This window comes from Vespula pensylvanica, chromosome 19 (assembly GCF_014466175.1).
Source record: "Vespula pensylvanica isolate Volc-1 chromosome 19, ASM1446617v1, whole genome shotgun sequence".
NCBI lineage: Eukaryota > Metazoa > Arthropoda > Insecta > Hymenoptera > Vespidae > Vespula > Vespula pensylvanica.
Window position 1 is genome coordinate 2346908 of NC_057703.1, and position 7144 is coordinate 2354051.

Sequence of the window (7144 nt, forward strand, 5' to 3'; positions counted from 1 at the left end):
ATCCTATGGTGAATGAAATATCGTGAGTTATAACGTGTCCTTTGCTTCCCTACCTTCGTCCTATTCCGCTCCCTTTCTCTCTCTCTCTCTCTCTCTCTCTCTCTCTCTCTTTCTTTCTCTCTTTCTTGTATTTTTTAATACAGCACTTTGTTCTACCCATCGAGAAATACGTTCTGAATCTATAGAAAAAAATTATCTACTCTATGGTATATTCAAACGCGTGCATCGCGTGCTACTCTCTTTTTCTATCTTCTTTCCACTTTTTTTTTTTCTTTTTCTTTTTTTTCTTCTTTATCGTCCTGAAATCCGACCTTAGTCTGTTCCTTCGACCTTTTGCCCTTTTGACTACAGTTCTATACTGTTCTTTTCATCTATCAATAAATCGCAATTATTTTCTGGGAATATATTCGAAATTTTGAATACAATACGATGTAATATAATATCGAGTTAGTTGTAGTAAAAAATTGATTGAAATTGTTTGAAAAATAGAAAAGTTGTTTAACGATCGGATCGTCGTTAATCCTCGAAAGTTATTAAAATTTTGCAAATTTTAATTGATCCCAATTTTGTTCTGATATTAATTAAAAGATTTCATTGATTTTTGTACGATGAGTTAACTTTTTTAAACATTTTTTTTTTTTTAATTATTATGTATTAGTAACAACGTTTATCGTAAAACTAATCAGAAATCTCAGCTTATGTGAATCTTTAAAGACCATTGTTAAGTTATTTCGATTGTAACTATTCTGAAAAAAAAAATAATCTTTTTTTTTTGCTTCGAATCGAATCTGTGAATTGCATTTAGTGATAATAAGCCAATCGATAGAAATTAGAGATCGATCGATAGGTACCATATTCATAGATCATTTTTTAGCAATCGTAGCAAAGATTGATCAATAGAAATCGTATTCATTGATTATTTTCTACAAATCGTAGCAAATATCGTTTTATGATTAGACTACGAAAACTATTCTTAAAGTCGTTTAAATTATAACTGTAAGAAAAAAGAAATCTTTCTCATTTTCTTTTTTACTGCGAATTGAATCTACGAGTTCCATATATTAATCATAAATCGATCAATAAAAATTAGAGATCGAAAGTAGAATCAGTATTTATGATTCTTTCTATCGAAAATTTCCATCGATCATAATAAATATCATCCTCCGATCAGACCTATTTCCAAGTTACTTAAATTATAATCATTATTACAAAAAAAAAAAAAAAAAAAAAAAAAAAAATATTTCTGATCCGTATTAAATGATTCGCGAGTTACATTTATTAATCATAGATCGATCAATAATAAAGATTAGATATCGATCGATCGGTAAAATCAAAATGAAAAAGTAACATCTGCTGATAATCACGATTAAATGATATCTTTGATTAGACTTTGATGACTATTGACAAGTTGGCTGAATTATAAAATAAAAAGAAAAAGAAAAAGAAAAAAGAAAAAAAAAAGTATTATTCTTCTTTTTTCTTTTCTTCTTTCTTTCGCAACCAAGTCTCGATTCGTGTCTCGATTCGATAGATATATCGTTCGAAGAAGAGAACGGATAAACGATTTTTTCGAGTAATCGCGAGGAGAAGTCGAAGAGTTACAACCTGCCCTTCGTATTCGGCCATGCGATGGTTTATTCAGGAACAATAGATAGTCTGGAGCATCCGGACCTACGGCGAAGAAGACGCGGCTGCATCAAACATTCGATACCAGAGCCACAAATCGGAAAGGCAGACATCGACGATATATTATGATCGTCATGGTATACTCGTAACGTTCTTTACCGATTCGGATCGTCTATCGTATCGATCTATGTACGATCGAATCAATTTTCACAATCTTTAAAAAAGAAAAAGAATTATGTTGTATAAATTCTAAGCTCTTCGTTCGATTAATAATTTATTTAATTGGTTCATATATATATATATATATATATATATCGATATTATTAAAAAATCGTTACAAGTGATCGTAGTGATCGAAATTATTTTATATTACATCTTCTGTTTTGATTCTTGTTTAATTGATATTAATTCGTTTATTCGATTTTTTAACTCGATATATCAGAGTAATTTTTATTACGATAGTAACTATAGTAGTATCGTATTATGTAATATTATCACGAATGTATCTGTGTTTGCGTAGGATTAATCTTTTCTAAGAACGAATTCACTTGATAAATCGTTTGTATGAATGATACAATATAATTAATTTTCCAAATCCCAGCTAGTAAATTTGTTAGAAACTCGATAGGATTGAATCAAATCTTTTCTAATTCTATCGAAGCATGATTTACAAATCTCTGAACATATTTATTAACGATTACTTCACATTTAAAAGACTACATTATATCAATCGAAATCAAGACGAATAAATAAATAAAAAAAAAAAAAAACCACGTTATCGATCAAATAATTAAAAAATGAATTCGAAAAAAAAAAAAAAAAGAAAACGAAGAAACAGAGAAAAAACATGAGACCCTTACATTATCCTATAGACGAAGAGACGACTAGATAGAATCGAGAAAATAAAAATCAACGGAGGCAAACGAAAAACGAAAAACGAAAAACGAAGAACGAAGAACTAAGAAAGCAAAAAAAATAAAATAAAATAAATGAAAAACAAGGCAAACAAGAAAAGAAAGAAAGAAAGAAAGAAAGAAAGAAAGAAAATTACAAAGGAGAAAAGAAAACAAGGAAACATGTCAGAAATGAAATGTCCGGGATAAGAAATCGAAAGACTTTAAAAATACGTGTAGTAATGTTCTATCCGTGTCTAAGCAAACGTGCTTTACTTCAGCAAGGGAGCGATCTATCATCAGAGGAACGAAAAGTTTGACGCAACGTCAAAGGCCGAGCCCGTTAATTTTTCACGTCGTTTCACGTGCCAAGGACTCGTTGGTCCTCTTCTTCATGATCCTCATGGGTCGTTGGTCGTTGTTCGTCATTCGTCGTCGTTCGTTGGTCGTCGGTCGTCGGTCGTTTTCGTTGATCGTCGGTCATCGTCGTTGATCGTCGTTGATCGTCGTTGATCGTCGTTGATCGTCGTCATCGTACGTCGTCGTACGTCGTACGTCGTCGTCGTCGTCGAGCTGGTATACACGCCATCCTTCTGATCCACGTCGTCGACGCGGCTGGTCCAGCAAGTTGTCTCGACGTTACCATTCATTATTCACCTCCTACACGTATACATACGCTACCTTTCGACGTACGTATGTATTTATGTATGTATGTATGTATGTATGGTTGGTTGGATGTATGTATGTATGTATGTATGTATGGATGGATGGATGTATGAGATACGCGCGTTATCCTAACTCGGAGAAGCAACGTAGCATGCGAAGGAGAGATACCGTGAACCTTTTTTTCTCTCCCTCTCTTTCTCTCTCTTTCTTATTTTTCTTTCTTTCTTTCTTTCTTTCCTTCTTTTCTCATTTTTTTATTTCTTTTTCTTATCTGTTTTTTATATATATATATATATATATATATAAAACGACATCGTGCGAGCGAGAGTAACACCGAGGAGCAGTTTTATTTCGTTGGCTCTTTTCTTCCTGTTTTTCCTTTGTTCCGTTCTTCTCGTTTTTTTTTTCTTTCTTCGTTTCTTTTATTCGTTTGTTTTTTTTTTGTATTATTGTTCTTCTTTTTTTTTCTCTTGTTGTTTTTTATCACGATTCATTCATTCCCTCCTTTGGGCAAGGAGAGAAGAGAAAAAAAGAAAGAAAGAAACGTTTTCTTTCACGAATTTCTTGTATAATGTCTCGATATGTTTTTTATGAAACTGTCAGGATCGTCGTGATTAACGTCATTAAATGAAGTATTATATTATCGTACGATTCAAAAGTAATCAAAAGTTGAGAATAATGACGATATATATATATATATATATATATATATATATATATATGTACAAGTAGGTTGGTAACTATGTAGTACGAAATAATTATTAACGAGCTTTAAGAAGCGGGCAAGCGGGAAATGAAAAATTCAGAAATCCGGTAATATCTTTGCCTACGACCCGGTTAATTACCATACGTTAATTATCATGGCGTTAAAACACTGCCGGCAGCTATGCCGGGTCGCCTTTCAAAGTACTTTAGAGCGAGAAAGAGAAAAAGAGAAAGAGAGAAAGAGAAAGAGAGAGAAAGAGAGAGAAAGCGTTTCATATACAAAGTATATATATATATATACCTGTCTATATCGGTATTAATATATATATATATATATATATATATATATATACAACACATATATTGAATATATATTACATCATGCTAAGAAAGTTACCACCCCTTAACTCTCTCTCTCTCTCTCTTTCTCTCTTTCGTGTTCTTCTTCTCTTCACCGTCCACCCCTTAGCGTATTTACGATGCGAACTTTGCTTTAACTTTGCCGATGTTTTAACTTTATCGCGACCAAAGTATGATTTTACGAGAGGCCGCGGGCTAAATATGCCCGCGTCGTAAAATTAACGGCGTTTCCATAAAGGAATCCCAGTGCTTGCGTTGAAACTCGATAAAGGCCAATAAAGCATCACCGCGCGTAACGCGTTTAGCCAAGTTTTATCGTTCTTCTCCTTGAAAGTCAACGAAGGTGTCCAAGGAATCGTGAATACTTTAGTTAAAATCATTTTACTCTTTATGGATAAAACGTTTGTGAGTATGGGGACTAGGGTGAAGGAAGTTAAGGAGATATGGGATGTGATAAAATTATTGTCGAACGATGACCTTGTTTATCTTCTGTATGATCCGAGTATCATTGAGATTTATGATATAACGTGTTGAAATTTATATCATTTTTTAGAAATTAGAAACGTAATGAAGATCTCTAGATCGACGATCTTCTCTAAATTATTCATGGATATTATAAATTTATAACATATGGCTATTGATATTGGTATGATTTTTAGAAGGAAAAAGAACAAATTGAAAGATGGATCATTTCGAATTTAATATCATTCTATTATAGATCCATGACTCTCTCTATCGTTTCTATTCCTAAGCGTTTGAAGGATCTTAGGAATTCATGATTGAATATCTGACGTTTCTATAACTTTTTATAACTTTCATAGAAAAAGAAAAATAAGAAAGTAGAAACTATATATGTATATAAATATATTCAAATATGATATTCTTCTAGATCGATAATATTCTCTGCGCTTCTTCCTTCTTCTTCCATTTAAAGATTAATATAGATACGTAAAATTTGCATATAACTTAAAAAAAAAAAAAAAATTGAAAGTTCGTAACCTTGTCTTTTAAATATTCCAAAGAAATTTCATTTCTTTAAGGATTATATAATTTTGAAAGAAGAATATGAAATGTTAGATAATCTCAAGTAGCAAATTCCATTCGTCGAATAAAACATATATGAACTTAACTGCATAATGCACGTAGTATTGCAGAAATAAAGGAAGAAATAAAACAAGAAAAAAAAAAAAAAAAAAAGAACTCGTGAAGTTTAATGACACTACGCGAAATGGCAGAGTATAAACATACGGGTAAATCGAGACCACGAAGGATTCTACCACCAATGACGATGTTGATTACACGTTCTAATGGATACCGCGAAAGGCGTAAGAATGAAAGAGACCCCTTTAAAGATCACGATAACGCGTGCCAAGATGGCTCGTATCGATGATTACCATCTAATTTCTTTCCTTTTTCTTTTTTATTTTTGCCCTCTCTTTAAACGTAAATTAACGTAGCAAGTTGAAAACCATAATGGTCTCCATACTGGTAGATAATCTTGTCTTCGTAAATGCCGTTGAACATGATCGTTTTACAACTGTACTACTACCATTGCATTTGTGAAACGTTTGTATATGTATTCGCACTTATATAAACGTAACAGAAGAAGTCTAAGGTATTTCTGTATGTTCCCACATTTATATATATAAAAATTTTTTTTTTCTTTCCCCATTGTGCTATCTTTACGGTCACGTAAAACGACTTTAACGTGCGATTGCAGTAGCATTCTCGGATGCTAACGACGTTCCAACGTTTCAAAGGTATTCGACTATCCTTCATTATTATTAGCTACCGATACTTAATCTCTCTCTCTCTCTCCCCTATCTCTCTTTATATTTGTTTCATTTTGAAAAGTTTCGACTAGAAAGAATTTTCAATAAGAATAAGTAAGTAACATTTAAGGGTGAGTGGGAGGAAAAGATAACGATTGGAGAAGAAAAAGGATACAAGAGATCGAGCGCATAACTTTGAAAGATCTAGGTGGACGAATGAAAGGTATATATAAGACGGGTGGGGTGTGGTAGGTAGATAGGTAGGTAGGTAGGTAGGTAGGTAGGTAGGTAGGTAGGTAGGGGAAGGGGGCGAGTTCTACAACCCTTTGAAAGTTTATGCCGATTCAGGAACGAGTTGATTCATGAAGACGGGATGGACCTCCTTGGGATCCGCGGCTCTGTGCCCCCAAGGTCTTGGCGGGTGGTCTCCAAGCTTGATTTCTTGTTTCCTCCACTGCGACCGATCGGTCGCAACCTACGTAGATCTCTCTCTTTCTCTCTCTTTCTGTCTTTCTATCTATCTATCTCTCTCTCTTTCTCTCTTTCTCTGTGTCTCTCTATATGTCCGTCTCTCTTTCTCCTACGTTGGCTACTTCGTTCGTTCCGAATCGAAAGAATGAGAAAGAGAGATATACATAGAGAAAGAGAGAGAGAGAGATGAAACGAGACCAGCATTCCCTTGCTGTCCAATGTATACCTATAGCGATTGTCGATTTAAATGTTTACTAATAACCAGGCTTGTCCCGCAACCACCCAGAAGTCGGTCGCGCTTTGCATTTTTATAAGTACATCCAGTGGCCGGTTCCAAGAACGAGAAGACGTTTCATATTCATCCAGACTACGATGTGGACGGAGAAGATACCCTCTTTTCTTTTCTCTTCTCTTTTCTTCTTTTCTCCTCTCTATTCCTCTCTTCTCATCTCATCTACTCTTCTTTAGTTTACTCTGTTCTACTCTATTCTGCTCTATTCTATTCTATTCTATTTTATTTTATTTTATTTTATTTTATTTTATTTTATTCTATTTTATTCTACTCTATTTTGCTCTATTTTGCTCCGTTCTATTCTTTCGATTACTTTCTATCAAAGTTTTGTCTTTCATTTCATTTCTTTTCAAATACAA